Source organism: Neovison vison, chromosome 2 (assembly GCF_020171115.1).
Source record: "Neovison vison isolate M4711 chromosome 2, ASM_NN_V1, whole genome shotgun sequence".
Taxonomy (NCBI): Eukaryota; Metazoa; Chordata; class Mammalia; order Carnivora; family Mustelidae; genus Neogale; species Neogale vison.
Genome location: NC_058092.1, coordinates 31,500,449 through 31,518,548, shown reverse-complemented (window position 1 = coordinate 31,518,548; position 18,100 = coordinate 31,500,449). Strand labels below are relative to the sequence as shown.

The window sequence follows — 18,100 nt, the reverse complement described above, 5'->3', positions numbered from 1 at the left end:
GAAAGCATTACATTCCTGGAATGGCTATAGTTTGATACGGCAGAGACAAGAGGCTAGAAGTGAACCTAGAAAAGTGAACAGGGCTGGACAAGACTAAGAAACTAGAACTTTATTCTGAGGACAACAGCGAGCCACTGAAGAGCTTTATGCACGGGACTGGCACAATCAGAATTACCCTTTTAAAAGATCATTTCAGGTTCAGTATGGAGAAACAGACAGGGTGAGAGCATGAGAACTCCACACAGACAGCAGGGGAAACAAAGACCCTGTGTCATCTAGTTACTGGAAAATGTGGTAGTGCAGATGTTGAGCAGATAAATGGGAAATATTAAGAAGATAAAAAATCATTAAGACCAGTGGTTCATAATCCCTGTAGAATAACAACACTGTGACTGATAAATGGCAAGTGCTCTAAGAAAATGGTAGCTGCTAGTATCATCATTGATATTGGCAACTGGGTTAGATGACCTTTGGAAATCACTTTGATCCCGAAGAGTCTATGCGACTTTGGAGACGTATGCTGTACGTTCCCAGACAAATCCTTTCCTACTATTGGCCAAGCTGTCTTATACAAAAAGATTCGTTTTTTACTCATAAACTCTCTACACCAGAACTGTTCAACTGGGCCCCACTACGTACTAGTCATAATATGAAATGCTTATTAGATGTTCTCACAAACAGGATTTCGTGGCCAAGTAAGTTCAAGAAACACCACATTATGCATCCTCTCTCTTGAAGGGTCATAAGGCACATCAACAAGCAGGCTCTGAATACTAATTCTGCAATAAAGAAATACATTTCACTTTACCGTCAAGGATCCTTTTTCCAACTCCAGAGAACATTTATTACATTGTATAAGACTCATGTTCAGGGGCGCCTGGGTGGCTCAGTGGGTTAAGCCTGAGCTTAACCCTGACCTGCCTTCGGCTCAGGTCATGATCTCAGGGTCCTGGGATCAAGCCCGCATCGGGCTCTCTGCTCAGCAGGGAGTCTGCTTCCCCCACCCCCCTTTGCCTGCTGCTCTGCCTACTTGTAATCTGTGTCAAAAAAATAAATAAAATTTAAAAAAAAATAAAAAAAACTCATGTTCAATGAAACAGCTTAGGAAATGCTGCTCTAAAGTGCCTTACAGATTTTAGTGGAATGAAAAGATTACAGGCCACCTTCCAAAATGGCTGGAGTTTTACACACATTATGGCATTTCCCTTTTAATTTAGTCTTACTGAAAATACATTAAATATCACCATAAATAGCAATCCTCTGGCTCCCAAGTTATTGCCAGCCAAGTGTGCTTTGCTTTTTTAAAAGGCCACAACTTTGTCTGATGATAACGAGCAAATTCTAAGCTACTTACCCTTTGGGGTACAGTAATAATTTTTAAGACAGTTAAGAATGACAGATGTTCAACTGCTCAGTTGCATGTAGTTCACTTTCCTCTTTTCTATGAACGATCACGCCACTAGTGAGGGGTATGTTTTCTTAACACTGGACAAAGAATCTTACTTCATATAGATCCCTAGACAATGTGCAGCTTCTGAGGGCAGGGGTAACAATAACAGAAATTGTGAAAACCTTCAGTAAGTATAGTAGTCTCCCCTTATCTAGAGGCGATGCAGTCCATGACCCCCCACCACCCAGTGGATGCCTGAAACTGCAGGTAGTACAGAACCCTATATTGTGTTTCTTCCTATACTACATATCCATGATGGAAGTTTAATTTATAAATTAGGCACAGTAAAGAGATCAATAACTAGTAATAAAATAGAAAAATTATAATAATATACTGTTATGTGAATGTGGTCTCTCTCAACATCTCTTACTGTTCTGCACTCACCCTTCTTGTGATGATGTGAGATGATAAAAGGCCGGTGTGATCAGATGAAGTGAGGGGAATGACCAGCATTGTGATGTGGCGTTAGGCTACTACCAATCTTCTGACAATAATCAGAAGGATCATCTGCTTCTGGACCACGGATGACCGCAGTAACTGAAACCACGGAAAGTGGAACTGCAGAAAATGGGTGGGACTGCTGTAACTCTAATAGATTTAAGCCAATGACATCACACAAACTATTCTATACTCCAATATCATTTCTTATGAGTCACTGAAGCATTTATTGAAAGACTGCTCAAGATCACTGTTAATAGCTCACTCCCATGAATGTATTTAAGATTCTTTTTTTTTCCCAAAGATTTTATTTATTTGACAGAGAGAGGCACAGAGAGGGAACACAAGCGGCGGGGGGGTGGGGGGGGTGGGGGGGGGTGGGTGAGAGAGGGAAAAGCAGGCTTTCCGCTGAGCAGGGAGCCGGATGAGGGGCTCCATCCCAGGACCCTGGGATCATGACCAGAGCCGAATGCAGACGCTTAATGACTGAGCCACTCAGGTGCCCCTAAGATTAATTCTTGAATCTGACCTAACAATATACTGTTGATTTTAAATGGAGAGTATTCATCTAAATAAGACACTTTATATATCTCGGACATGAAGATTTGAACCTTTGAGTTAAACCTATTCTAATGGAAACATTCAAATACAAAAGTTAGCCTCGTCCCTCTCTCTGAACTGCACCTGAAGTTTATCCATTAGAAAGGTCTCATTATATAAAAGTACACTGAATTTAGAAGTAATCTGTCTGCAGACAAGTAAGACTTTTTTTTTTTTTTTTAAGATTTTCTTTTAAAGCAATCTCCACACTCAATGTGGGGCTCAAACCCACAACCCTGAGATCAAGAGTCACACACTTCACCCACTAAGCCAGTTTGGCACCCCCAAACAAATAAGGACTTGAACCAAAATAGAAAATACAACTTCCATGCTGAAAATGAACACAGATGTTGCCTCACTGTTATCAGGTACATCACTGCTAAAACATGGAGAAGTGTGGGAAGGGTGCAGCAAATTTTGCAACCTGGCAAAAATTTCTGCAGGCAGAGAAATTTTTTTCCTGAACCATCCCACAATGTTGTCTTCTGCTTACTTCAAAGAAAATGTTACCCAGGTGACTAGAAACCAAACTGACAGTCTTACTTCAACTGACAATTTCTACAATTAGAAAAAATTTTTAATGACTATAACGCAAATCTCTTTCTGGACTGAAGGATAAAACTGATTGTTCTGATTTCAATAAATTATTGCTATTTGGCAAATTCAGAAAAGTTCTCATCTCATTGAAATCACTACCACTCAGCACCTGAGGATTAACAGAGCAATCAGGAAACAACCTAACCCTGAAATAAATGATCCTACTACTTCATACATTCATAAACATAGACTAGTTATAATCTAGATCCTCTGTAAATCAGCTCCTAAGCCACAACAACAGAACTAAATTAGGTTATTTCTTTCATGCCAATGGTTGCTCCCTCATGCAGAAATCTTATCATACATAAAAGAGTAGGTAATTACGAAAGGCTCCTCGTTAGGGAAGCTCTAAAAGGCTGAAAGGACAGATTTTATGCTATTTTAAAGAGAAGATGATGTGTCCTCTCACTTACTAAGGTCTGCTTGATGACAGGCACCTACCATATGCTACTGTATTCATTTTTCATAACTACTCTGTAAGATAGGTGTCACTACCACTACTTTACACAGGAAGAAACTAAGGCTTAGACCGGTTAAGAAACTGACCCCCAGCTCAAACAGAGGGTAACCGCATTGCAGAAGAATTCTTTCCCAGGTCTGACTCCAGTGTCAGCAACTACACTACCCCCTCCCATCAGCACTTTTTGGCCAAAGTATTTTAAATCCATTTCCTCCAACAATTAATCTACTTAAATTATGTTAGGTGCTTTCAGTCTCTGGGAAAATACTGAAATGACCTTCCTAACTAGTCACAGCACATGCATGAAAAACTGAATAAACAAAATGAAAAGAGAGCCTGGAATACATCAGATAACTCACAGTCTGCTTTGAGCACAAGAAACTGAATGGAAAAGAACAACTTGCTGGCTAAGGAATGTTCCTCCTAGGTTGTATGCCTGAGGCTGGAATGAACCTCAAGAAGGTCATCTGTGACCTTAATAATGTCCTCTGCCATTCTCCCTCCTATGAATGAGGCAAACTTGTCAAAACAAAGGTGCCTGAGAGTCATCACCATCATCAAGTCAATGTTTCCATAGAAGAGGCAATGCTGCCCAGTGGAATGAGCACAGGACTAGGAAACCAGTAATCTGGGTTAGACTTGACTCTCCCCTAGCATAGCCAAGTGACCTTGTCAAGGTCATCACACTCTTCAGGGCCTCTGCACAAAGCACTTGCCTGAGAGAAACCAAAAAAGCTACTTCCTGATCCAAGATGCAAGTATTTTTCTTTTCTTTTCTTTTTTTTTAAAAAAAAGAGAGAGAGAGGGAAAGGAACACAAGCAGAGGGTGTGGGAGAGAGAGAATAGGCTTCCCATGGCGCAGGGAGCCCTTCTCAGGGCTCAATCCCAGGACCCTGGGATCATGACCTGAGCCGAAGGCAGACGCTTAACTACTGAGCCACCCAGGGATCCCTCTCCTAATGTTTTATGGTGTCCAGAGAACACAGTGTTTGGGGCACCTGGGTGGCTCAGTCGGTTAAGTATCCAACTCTTGATTTAAGCTCAGGTCATGATCTCAGGGTGGTCAGATCGAGCCCCATACTGGGCTCCATGCTCAGCATGGGGCGCCTATCTAAGATTCATCTCTGAGTGTCTGACTCTAGATGGTGGCTCAGATTGTGGTCTCAGGGTGATGGCACTGAGCCTCATGTCAGCTCCACACTCAGGCCTGGAGTCCGCTTGAGAGTCTCACTCTCCTTTTCCCTCTGCCCCACCACCCCCGCTTTCATGCGCTCTCTAAATAAATAAAATCTTTTAAAAAAAAAATTCTCTCCCTCTCGCCTCCCTCTTCATGCATTTGTCCTCTCTTTCAAAAAAGAACAAACGAACGAAAGAACGAACAAACTCAGTATTTAAAATTAAGGATTCCACAAATTTTATAAGAATTCAGACTGTAATGGAGTTATAGACTGATGCTTAAGTCTGGGCTCTGTCACCTTATGTGACCTTGAGCAAATTACTTAACTTCTCAGTTTCTTCACACCTAAAAATGCAGGTGGTAATAGGATCTACCACATAGCATGCGTGAATAATACACATAATACATTTATACCCTAGCTGGTACAATGTAATCACTCAATAAAAAGTAGTAACTATAATATCATTCCTGAGTTTGATAAATTCATAGATTTTTAGTGTTTCATTACCTCTAAACTAAGAGATGTGAATTTCAAAACTGCCTCAAAAAGCAACTAGCACCAGCTCCTAAAGTCACTTTGCCTCCACTTCTCTGTAAGCAGGGATAAAAAACCCTGCATCTTTTCTAGTACAATGAATCAATTTTGACCAAATGGAAAAGATAGACATGTAAATGAGATAACAGAATTGTTATAAGGATTTAGATAACAAAACAGGGATACAGTCTGTTAAGTATTAAACATTAGTATGAGTCTACTTAGAAGGCAAAGTTGATGTTCTCAAGTTACGATGTTAAACATAAACTCAGACCTACTCAGACCTCCTAGGAGTTCGAGATTTCTAGGGTGGTTAATTCCTGGTGATAAAAAGCCCAGAACTGGGGGCACCTGGGTGGCTCAGTGGGTTAAGCCACTGCCTTCGGCTCAGGTCATGATCTCAGGGTCCTGGGATCGAGTCCCATATCGGGCTCTCTGCTCAGCAGGGAGCCTGCTTCCTCCTCTCTCTCTCTGCCTGCCTCTCTGCCTACTTGTGATCTCTCTCTGTCAAATAAATAAATAAAAATCTTTATTAAAAAAAAAAAAAGAAAAGCCCAGAACTGGCCATGATGTAAAGAGCTAATGGGAATGACGATGATCTTGGTGGTGTTGAAGAAGAGATAGTTAAGAAATGTTTGCTGAATAAAAAACAATTATGTGCATGCTTGTTTTTGCAAACTTGTCTAGATTTACTAAAAAAGAAACTAAGTTAGGCTGCCTGGGTGGCTCAGTGGGTTAAAGCCTCTGCCTTCTGCTCAGGTCATGATCCCAGAGTCCTGGGATCGAGCCCCACATCTCCGCTGAGCGGAGAGCCTGCTTCCCCTTCTCTCTCTCTGCCTGCCTCTCTGCCTACTTGTTATCTTTGTCAAATAAATAAATAAAATAAAAAAAAAAAAAGGGCGCCTGGGTGGCTCTGTGGGTTAAGCTACTGCCTTCGGCTCGGGTCATGATCTCAGGGTCCTGGGATCGAGTCCTGCATCGGGCTCTCTGCTCAGCAGGGAGCCTGCTTCCCTTCCTCTCTCTCTGCCTGTTTCTCTGCCTACTTGTGATCTCTCTCTGTCAAATAAATAAATAAAATCTTTAAAAAAAAAAAGAAACTAAGTTATGGATGTCATAATATTCTTCATATTTGACTAACTTAATGATTGAGTCAAACAAAGTTAGATGACCCGTGTACAAAATGCATGGCAAGCCCTATTTCCCCTTGTTCTTTTCACTCTTATCTTCCACACTACCATGTAATTGCAAATAAAAGGGAGAAGACCCTCACCTAATTGTATCAAATCACAAAGCAACTCAGACTTCCAGTTTGCTAGTCTCCTCTTGCAACCTAAATTATTTAAAGATTTCCATGCAAATACTAGAACTGCAAATAATTTTTTGCATCCAGTTTTAATTTTACATGTAATTTAGGATAAGGATCTACTAGATTAACTATCCCACGTTTTGAAGAAGGCACCAGGCTTCCAGACATGTCCCAGTGTTTGGAGACATCTTAAAGAAGTAGTGGTATCTGAAAAACCTCACTCAGTGGTGTTGAAGTTCTCACTCCTTGGCATTAACCATTTCCATATACAGAGAGACTCTGTCATCAATTTTCTTAAGTTTGATTTTAAAGAATGAGATTCTTAAACTTTCTGTACATATTTTTCCCTATTATCTACCTGGCTTCAGAAAAAAACCAACAGTTTACTTGGTAAATCTTTCTCTATACAACAGAAATCAACAGATATAATTTAAATACCTAGCTGAAGAAACTGTATTTTATACAGTTCCTATTCTGTGGTCTGAATCTTTAAAACAGTACAACAAATTCTTGTTAATTATATTTTCCCCACTCAATATACTCCTAACACCCAGCAACCAAAGAAAGATGACCCACTTTGAAATATTAACACTATCTGGAAGTTTGACTAGTCATGTTTATACCGATAGCATGACATGGCAGTTAAAACTACAGGTTTCGGTATCAAACAACTTTGATTTGAACCCCAGTTCAAGACTGGACAAGCTACATAAACTCTGTGATCCTCAATCTTCTCATTTCCAACATGGGAATGACAAAGTCTACCTAACAAGAATTGGGTGGTAAGTGTACCCCAAAATGTCAACTCCCTTCCTCTACTATTTTCCCTTTCTCTCTTGAAAATTCTGTTGCATTCACATAAAACGGACCAAATTTGAAAACCAGAGAAGTTTGTTTTGTTTTGTTTTAAGATTTTTATTTGTTTATTTGACAGGCAAAGATCAGAAGTAGGCAGAGAGGCAGGTGGAGAGAGAGGGGGAAGCAGGCTCCTGGCCAAGCAGAAAGCCCGTTGTGGGGCTCCATCCCAGGATCCTGGGATCATGACCTGAGCTGAAGGCAGAGGCTTTAACCCACTGAGCCACCCAGGCGCCCCCCAGAGAAGTTTCTTGAAATTGGTATGAATACAGATGTATAACACTATCTAAAGCTAGAAAGGACCACATAACATATACAAGGAAAAACAAATTAGGAAGCACAGAGGTTTAACACAAATATTTTTCCATGAACCCCAAACCTTGGGAAGAGCAAATGTAGAACAATTCATTACAATAAAATGTAAAGTGATAAAATACCCCCAAGCTGACTCTAACAACTCTTGACTAAAACAAGTTTTGAAATACAAACCAGAAAGTGCTGATAAGTTCTGTAACTCATGACAAGATGCAAGAAACTATGCACTAGTTTATTTTCCTTCCAAGCTGCTTATTTAAAAAAAAAATTTTTTTTTAAGTGCACATGAGGGTGGGTGTACTTTTTAGGCATATATAAAAGAAAACAAGTAAGCCAGGTCCAGGATCTCTGTTAAGCTCTGCCTTTGACTAAAGAGGAACCTACCAATATCTCGTCAACAAATAAATGCCAAGTATCTAATATCTGCTAGAAAATGTAGCCTTTAGAAACCTAGCCCTCACATGTATCCTTTCTAATGCAGAAAAACTTTATACAATGTCTCAAAACTAGCTGCATAGTCCTGCGACCCAATAATCTATAATTGCTCCCTTACTATAATTCCCAAGTCTGAAAGTGTTCCCCATTTCAGATGGGGAAATGTTTCACACTTCCTCATTCCTACAGATCTGTCACTACTTAATGCTGTGTCTTTTAAGCTTCGTACAGTTTTTAACACCCGGCACCAATAAGGGTCCCTCTCCCAGGCTGGTTCTGTTTTCTCCTCATATCACATATCAGACCTGGTAACTGAAACCTCGGTTTCAATGCTGGCATTCTCCAGCAAAATCCCGATCTGATCCTATAGCTTAGATAGGTTCCTAACGTCCTGACGCCCCTTCCTCCTATACCATGCCCTTCAGACCTGGCATCCGTGGACATCGCAGTCACTGACAAACTGTATTAAACTCCAGTCTACCTTAACTATAGAAAACAAACTGATGGTTATCAGGGAGGAGGCAGGTCAGGGGATGGCTGAAATACGTGATGGGGATTAAGGAAGTCACTACATTATATCTGCCACTAAAGTAACACCCTATTAACTATGCCGGATAAAAGGCAACAAAAGAAAACGGCCCTCCAAGTCTAGCTCTCTTGGCTCTCAAAGACCCTCTCAGCCTCTAACTCAGGTTTCAGGGTTTCCAAGCCTGGCAGCCTTGGAGCTTATATGCCTTTATACTAGGCCACGAGGGTACCTCTGGATTGGGAGTGCCACTCACTCCGAGCCGTGAGCAGACTATCCTCGAAGTACCTGCCAGACCATAGACCTGTCTTCCTCCTTAAGGTCTCTAAGCTCGCCCCCAGCCTCTACCCTACGCCTGCACGGAAGGGGGTCACCACCCTGCTGCCCAAGCCCAAGACGCGCGCATCCCAGCAGCCTCGGATTCCTTCATCACCCCCAAGGCCGGAGCCAGCGCGACCAATAAGGTGCCAGGTCCGCGGCCTCCCCGCCACCGACCAATCACGAGCGAGCCCCCCCGCAGTCGCCTTCCGCCAATGGGAGAAAGCCCGCGGGCCGGGCCGACGAGGCGCACGGACCCCAGGAGCGCGACGGCGGCGACAGCGGCGGGCCCGGCGAGAACACAACATGGCGGCGGGCAGGCCGGACCGAACTACAGCAGCGGCCGCGAGAGGGAAGTGAGGTCTCCGCCGACGGCGGGAAGCGCTGCCCCTCCCCCCGCCGCTGCCGCTCGCCTCTCATCCTCCCTCCCACAGACGCTCCCGCACACTCACACGCCTCTGTTCAGGAGTCCAGAGAAGAGCAGGAGCCGCCCCCACGCTCCTGCGGAGTCGGACAGTGCAGAGGCCTGGGCACGGCGGAGGGGAGGGGGAAGCGTGCGTCACGGAGAACGGAGCGCGCGCAAAGCGGGGGCACAAACAAGATGGCGGCCGCGCCGTTTGCACCGTCTCCCCCCCCTTCCCCTCCCCCTCCCTTGGCGCCTTGACTCTCTGTATTTGTAATGCGCAGAAGCTGAGTTGTTTGAAGTCTCGCGAGAATTAGGAAGGGCGACGACCTGGGGAGGTGGAATGAGATCAGAGAGCCTTCTGACCCCACCCCTTTCTAGGGGATCCGGAGGCGTTGCCTGGTGAACACCGGGCGTTCTACGCCTGTGGGCCTTTGATGTGGTGCGCACACTTGAATGTTAAATACGTCTTTTGGGTTTTGGCTTTTGGTTTTGTTTTGTTTTGTTTTAATTTGGGACGAAAGAGAGCAGTCGGACGAAGGACATGGGGATGCCAGATTATGGGCGCCGCTAAAGAAAATAGCTACTAACCATAAAAGGGGATTTAACACCAAAACTGTAAAATGATATACTCCAGGGTAAAGAACAGCACCTCCTATGAATTAATAGCGTGTAACCTTACGTCGACATAGACACTGCTTTTCGCCTTTGAATGCAGTTTAAAACTTCCATCAAGACAATTGAAAACCCCATGGGTATTACCTTATCTCTTTAATCTCTACAACCAGTAGTATTTCTGTTTTGCAGATAAAGCTGATGCTCAAAAGGATTAAATAACTTGGTCAAACTCTCCCATAAGTGTCAAAACTCAATATGAGTAGTTCCAAAACCTGTGGATGAATTATCTACTTTGAGCCAATAGGTTAGGTGTAAGCACTGAGAGAAATGAAACTGCTTTTGTTGATGGTTACCTTTAATTTTTTAAATGACCTTGGAGACTTTTTGAGAGTTGGGTTGCAGGAGTCTTCAACAATATAATAAACACTATTATTATTTCTTTCCTTTGAGTGTATGACTGCGATGATAAAGGTGTTAAGTATACTGGAATAGCCCTCGACATGAATTCAGGAAAACTGTTTCCAAATCCAACCTGAATAAATCTCACTTGAGGCACTCAATAAATATTTGATGAATGAATGAACAAAACCTGACTATAAGACACCTGACTTTGCTGAGTCTCGATTTCTTCATCTGTAAAATGATGTAAATCCTACCTCCTGGGAGTGTTGGGGAGATTGAATGAAATAGTGTAAAGGAGAGTGCTTTGGAAATTGCAGAAGTGTCAAGGAAGTTAGTGTTAATGATGACATTTTCATACATGAGAAATGCCATAAAAAAGTCAAAACAGACTCAAAATAAATAGTGTGTTAAGATAATAGAAAGATGGTCTAGCTAATGGGAAAAGCTAAGTGAGTCTATAAAATACTGAGTTAATTATTGCATATATTTTGTTACAAAAGATGTAAAAATGTGTAGGAATCAGCATGAATTAGTATTATTAGATTTTACTGTTATAATTGTCAACGGCACATAGGGGCTGCAGTCAGTTTCTCTCTAAGAGCCTGGAAATCAGGTTGCCCTCAAAATTAAACTAATAAGAATTTATGAAGATAAAATCAGCCAAAGGTAATCACAAGCATATTTAACAAGTAGTGGTCAAGCATTTATCTAGCACATTTGAAGTCCATAAAGTTGTGGGGATACCTTTCTGTGCTAGGTATTATCCCTTTAGTTCCTAATGTGTGAAGAGTAGGTCCCAAGGGCTCCTAGGGGAAGGGAGTTGTCAGGAGGCTTGGGATAGCAGGTGTTTATCAGCTAGTATGAAACTATTTTCAGTATTTTAATAGTATTATAATGTGCCAGCCATACTAGTATACACAGACTGGATATTCGTCCTTACAGACTATTATCAATATTCTCTGCCCCTGCCTTTCTAAAACCCTGCCTGTCTAGTCTGTCCCTAGGAGATTATAATTCTCACTCTAGTGTCATGAAGCTTGGCATTGTTTTGGCATGAGCCACTTCTGAGCAGAAATGTATGGGCTGTCCATATTTTTCATCTGCGTGTCCCAAATAGAAACGCTTCTCCAGTGTTGGTCCCAGAATGAAGATATGCAGAGCCACAGCTGATACACATAACATGTAATATAAGGCGAATCAGAAATAAACACTTTTTCTTGTAAGCCACTGAAATTGGTTGGTTGTTACTGCCCTATAACCTAGCTAGCCTAAGCTAATACAACCTTAAAATTAGCTCTCCATGGTGGTAAGCCTAGAGTTTATCTACAAACATGATCAAAAAACAAACCAAACTCTGATCCGGGCATACAAGAGAAATCTCAAGAAAGCAGAGTGATCGTATTTTAATAAATGGATGCCTGATCAGTCTTATCAACCAGTCATTCTGTGTCTTACTCGGAGAGAGACTGTGAACCAAAGAGTTTAATCAGCCATGACAGCCCAAACAGGGCAGTCACAGAGACAAGCATTAACATTGCCTTTCTAAGTCCTGCCCCAGTCAAACTGACCTGAGCATTTGTATTTCCTTGTCCATGTCATCCCTACAGTGGGTGAGAATATCTCAGGCTGCCTCAGCTAAGAAATGCTTCCTAAGGGATGCCTGGGTGGCTCAGTTGGTTAAGCAGCTGCCTTCGGCTCAGGTCATGATCCCAGCGTCCACATCGGGCTCCTTGCTCAGCAGGGAGCGTGCTTCTCCCTCTGCCTCTGCCTGCCATTCTGTCTGCCTGTGCTTGCTCTCTCCCCCTCTCTCTCTCTCTGATAAATAAATAAAATCTTTAAAAAAAAAAAAATGCTTCCTAAGAGCAACATGCTTACCTGGTGTGATTCTATACTCACCCAGCAAATGACTTACCTATTGGGACAGAATTTAGTGATCTGCCACCTAGAGATTCCCAGTTCTTTTGATAACTACATTTTTCATTGTAAATCAACCTATTGGATTCTGGCTTATATAACCATCAGTTTCTGTGAACTTAATGGATACAAGACTGCCCCCTGGGAGATGGTTCCACTCTGCTTACTATTACAATCAGGCTTCCGAACTTGCAAGGCTATAAAGACCAGTTCTGGGATGTTGGTAAAGTCCTTAATGTTTTAACACTCTAGTAGAGGGCCGACTAGACTACCCTCAGCCACACCTGAGGTCTATCTCATTTTGTACCTTCTCTATCTCATTTTGTACCTTCTTTGATCTAAAAGAAAAGCAGTAAGTGTTAAAGACAGACATAATTCACAAGCTGTGGGAGTTCAAAAAGGAGAGCAATTACTTCCACTTAGTATGGAATAGTGGGAGGAGAAAGATTGTTAAGGATGTGACCTTTGGGTCTTGAAAAAAATGAGTAGAACTAGGGAAGGAGCACACTTTGTGTAGGTAGCCAGTGGAGCAGATATAGGAAGCAGGAGATCAATTGAGGAAATACAGAGTAACAGGAAAAGGAAGAAGAATCATCTGGAAAGTTACATATGGTGAGATTAAGGCTCTTGGGTTTTATTTTCTGCTAAGGAGAGTCAGTATGGAAGTTTTTTGGGGCTTTGTTTGTTTTACCATTTTAGCCATTTTTTAAAAAATTTTATTTATTTATTTGACAGACAGAGATCACAAGTAGGCAGAGAGGAAGGGAAGCAGGCTCCCTGCTGAGCAGAGAGCCCAATGCAGGGCTCAATCCCAGGACCCTGGCATCATGACCTGAGCGGAAGGCAGAGGCTTTAACCCACTGAGCCACCTAGGCGCCCCCCATTTTAGCCATTTTTAAATATATGGTTTGTTAGCATTAAGTGCATTAATTACATTAGTGTACATTAAGTACATTGTTGTGTAAATATCAGCACCCTCCATCTCCAGAGTTGTTTCATCTGCCTCTGCTGAAACTCTCTACTCAATAAACAATAATTCTCTGCCCTCCCCTCCCCCAGCTCCTGGTAACAACTGTTCTGTTTTCTGTCTTTTTGAAATTTGACTATTCTAGGTATCTCATATAAGTGGAATCATTTAATATTTGTCCTTTTGTATCTGGCTCATTTCACTTAGCAAAATATAGTCAAGGTTCATCCACGTTCGTACCAAAATTTCATTTATGTTTATGGCTGAATATCAGTATTTCATTTTGTGTATATAACACCTTTTGTTTATCCATTTATCCATCAATGGACATTTGCGTTTTTTCCATCCTTTGAGTACTGTGAATAATGCTGGCTATGAATATTAGTGTACAAATATCTGAGTCCCTGCTTTCAGTCCTTTGGGGTATATACCCAGAAGTGAAATTGCTGGATCATATGGGAATTCTATGTTTAATTTGTTGAGGAATCGCCATATTGTTTCCCACCATGCCTACACCATTTTATATTCCCAGTGATAGAAGTTTTTACGAAGGGATTGACATGGTGAAAACTGTGGTTAAAGACAACATGACAGAGATGATAAGATGGAATGGGACTGCAGAAGGACCACTGGAGATTTCCACGGTAGTTCAGGCAAGGTACAATGAGCTCCTGAACACAACAGCAATGAGAGTGGAGGAAAGACGTACCAATGCAGAGGTGATATTGCCAAGGTAGGACTGGAAGGACTTGACTATTGGTTGGCTATTTCGAGGTCAGGGAGAGAAAGGATCAAGAGGTGTTTAACATGACTTTCAGTTTTCACAGTAGGTTGGATGGTAGTCTCCGGATGAAGACTTCAGAACTTTTCCAGAGCACGGAGAAGTCATGAGTTCAGGTTGGAACATGTAGAGTTTTAATTACAAATGAAAAATGAAAAATTGTAAGCTGTGAGGTGGACATTGTTGTCTCGCCTGCTCAACACCTTTGTCCCTTCAACTGGTAGTGGCACTCTACTTTTTTCTTCTTTTAGATTGTAGAACCATCCTTCTTCATCTGCATGTAGTGCTGGGCTGAGAAGGTATGTGGCCATGAGAATGCACTTTTCAGATCTCCAGAAGCGTAATTCATCAACAGCACAGGTGCTGAGCTCTGAGGTCCATCACCCCTTACCCAGGCCTCCCCTCTGGTCCTGGCCACTGGCAGCCCTGCAGGAGTTTTAGGACAGGCTTTTTGCCAGGATAAATGATACTCTTCTGATGGGCCACTTTGGCTCAAGGACCCTCAATGGCCTTGCTAAACTTTCCTTAGAACTATACTACAGTCTAAGACCCTTCCACCTAGAACTCCTTCCTTCTCTCTCCTTCCCTTAGGGTCTGCATCATTGTCTGATGGTCCTCAGTCTCTTAGCTCCTGGCCCATTTTCTCTCACAGGTATTTCTCATAAGTTCCTTGCATTTAATGCTGTCTTGGTATCTGATTTTCTGAGGATCTGAACTGGCATGAGGGGAAGGAGGATGGGATATTTCCATCCACAGCATACCTTCCATAGCCCATCAGCTGTAGCGGTAGGCATATGACCCAGTCTGACTGATCATAATGATCCCCACATCATGGCCCAATGCCTCATCACAGTCTCTCAGTGTCATTTCACTCTTAGACCATTAGTTATTTGGTCCACCTCACCCACAGTTATGGCTGGCCAACTCTGAGTGAGGCCTTACAGTTCTGCCTGAGGCCAACTAATTGCAAATGTGGATTCTAAGGCTTCTGCAACTTCCAGACACTGATGACACACATCACAGAACATGAGCTGTGGCTTCCTGAGCCGCTGCTGAAGGGGCCAATGAAGCAACCTAGAAGTACAGGAGATTTAACTACCCATAGGGCAAAGTAATCAATGGGAGACAGGAGACAGGAAGCAGCAGGATAGAACAATCCAGTCTCTTTTCCTTCCTCTGATGGACTGTTTTAAGATAAAATTTCTCTGTACAACATATCTAGATACATTCCACATGGCCAAGTGGGTGGACCTGGCAAGAGACTAGTGTGTCTCTTCACAGCTCATCGTGAAGAAGTAGCAAACATTTCCTTGCATGCATTGCTTTCCATCTTTTCCTGCTTCCCCTATCCCTTCATTCTCACTGCCCTAGAAATGTGCATCCCACAAAAACCTTTAGCACTTAATCCCTTCTTCAGACTTCGTTTTCTAGGAACCCTTGCTAAGACGGGTCACAGTTTCTGAACAGATGAGCACATGACCCAACCTCAGCTAAGCAAAGCCCTTGGGAAGATGTGAAATATAGATCCAGGAAAGACAGGACTTTTCTTCTGGAGGTCTTGAGCCATATGGATCTGGGGGTGGCCATCGTTTCTGCTTCATGAAGAGAGCCTGCCCGCGCATGAAGGCATCACAGAGGAAGACAGAGCTCAGAGAGAGAGAAGAACCCTAACATCCTTTGAGCTCCTAGATCCAACTCTCCCCAATATGTATAACTGTTTTGTCATTTCTTGATCTCTCTGAAGACCAGTTTTCCCAATCCAGATCAAAACATGGTCGCCAGTAGATCCCAAGTCACCTCCATTCAAGAGATCAGTCAGGCAACTAGACTTGTAGGTTCCACTTTGAATTTCTTGGAGAAGAACTACTGCTTGGGCTAGTTTTGGCCAGATGTCCACCCCTGAAGCAATAAACATTAGGGAGAGCGGTGCAGGGTCATATATAAACATGGTGTATTCATTGTGACCCTGTGGATAATGATGTGATTGCAAGGTGTAGGATAGAATAATAACTTCCCAGAAAAGTGGGAGGAGAGAGTTGGGCCAATGAAAGAAAGGCTGCCCACTCCCTGAGAATGAATAAATGAGACAGAGGGTAAAGAGAAGAAGTCAGAGGGCAGAATGCAATCCAACCCAATGCTATCCTACACTTTTTCTAAACACTATTCCACAGAACTTTCTGCAATGATGGAAATTTTTTTAAAGATTTATTTATTTTAGGGGTGCCTGGGTGGCTCAGTGGGTTAAAGCCTCTGCCTTCAGCTCAGGTCATGATCCCGGGGTCCTGGGATCGAGCCCCGCATCGGGCTGTCTGCTCCGTGGAGAGCCTGCTTCCTCCTCTCTCTCTCTCTCTGCCTGCCTCTCTGCCTACTTGTGATCTCTGTCTGTCAAATAAATAAACAAAATCTTTTAAAGAAAAAAGATTTATTTATTTTAGAGCACGTGTGAGTGGGGGGAGGGGCAGAGGGAGAGAGAGAATCTCAAGCAGACTGCTGAGTGCAGAGCCAAATATGGGGCTCAATCTCACAACCCCAAGATCATGACCTGAGGTGAAATCACGAGTTGGACACTTAACCGACTGAGCCACCCAGGCAACCTGGAAATGTTTTGTATTTATGCTGTTCAGTATAATAGGCACCGGTCACATGTAAGCTGTTCAACACTTGAAGATGGGTAGTGCAACTAAGAAACTGAATTTTTATTTCACTTTATTTTAATTTCAATTTAAGCAACTGTATACATTTAATGACTACATATTGAACACAGACTACTCGTCTGCTTGGGAAGGCAGTATGGAATGTTGGCTAAAGCATGTGCTTTGGAGTCAGCCTATTCCGGGTTCAGGTCCCAACTCTACTTTTTGGTGGTATAAACTGAATAGGTTACTGAGCTGTGGAGGAGAAAGATACAAAGAACAGTAAATGATATGTGTACCGGAAAAAGAGAAAGGGACAAAAGATCTGCAAAGGCACAAAGAGTCAGTTGAATTTGGCAATCAGGAGACAGAGTGGTTTTAGACAAAAAAGGGTTTAAAGTGTGAGGGGATGAAACCACACCAGCAATGTACCCGTCTTTTGCACATCTGTTATTTTTCTTTCCTCTGGAGGGAGATCCCAGGCAGGGAGAGATAAGGAACACAAACCTTTTCTCTTAATCCTGGTGGTTTATGGGGAGCTGAGAACTGAAAGGCATGTCCTGAAAGTAGGGATCCAAAGTCAAGCCAGAAAAACAGAATCAAACACCATCAGTCATTAGGTCTAGAGCCAAAGATGGGGTTGCCTACACCAAGGAAGCCACAGGGAATGAACATCTCATATACATACCCTCATTACATAACACTTACCGTGTGAGTAAATTGTGAGTCCTTCAAGGTTCAGGGCCTTGTTCATCTTGGTACCTCCAATACCTAGTAAGTTCCTGGCACCATAGCTAGCGTTTAACTAACATCTATCAAATGAATGAATGCAAGTAAGTCAGTTCACTCCCCTCCCTGATGCATAGTGGACACTCTATAAATATTAATTACATTATTAGAGAAAACTACACTAAGAAGGTGCCAGGGAATCCTTCTCGGCTTGGAAACTACTGGTAAGGTCCTTAGAATATTGCCTGGCACAGAGGAATTTCTCAGCAAGTGTCCCTGTGGTAATTATTATTAGTGGGTGGGGGAAGGTAAGGCTTTGTATAAGGATGGGAGAAGGCCTCAATAAGAGCTAAAATGTATTGATCTCATTTAATCCTTAAACCAGCTTGATAAGGTAGGTTTTATTAGACTAATTTTACAGATGAGAAACTTAGAGATGTAATTTATCCAAAATTAGCCAGCTCAGAAATGGCAGAGCTGGTATTGAACCTGAGCTTATGTGACTCCAGACTCCAGGCTCTACCACAAGGGAGGCAGGGAGTAGGAGTCTCAAAAAACGAGATTAAGGAAAGCAGTTCTTGGTCAAAATTCACTTCTGATTTCTATCTGTTCACATAAGTTACGATGCATTTTTCTCCCTT

The 18,100-nt window shown here is 42.5% G+C and overlaps 1 protein-coding gene across 1 annotated transcript in view; it reads right to left on the bottom strand.

Moving 5' to 3' along the window:
* The window catches only part of NFYC (nuclear transcription factor Y subunit gamma), a 68,934-nt gene extending 59,318 nt beyond the window's left edge, over positions 1-9,616 (bottom strand). The window contains exon 1 of the mRNA XM_044237940.1: positions 9,465-9,616. The gene's annotated coding sequence lies outside the window, so the exon portion shown is untranslated. The remainder of the gene's footprint in view (positions 1-9,464) is intronic.
* Between the last annotated feature and the right edge of the window lie 8,484 nt (positions 9,617-18,100).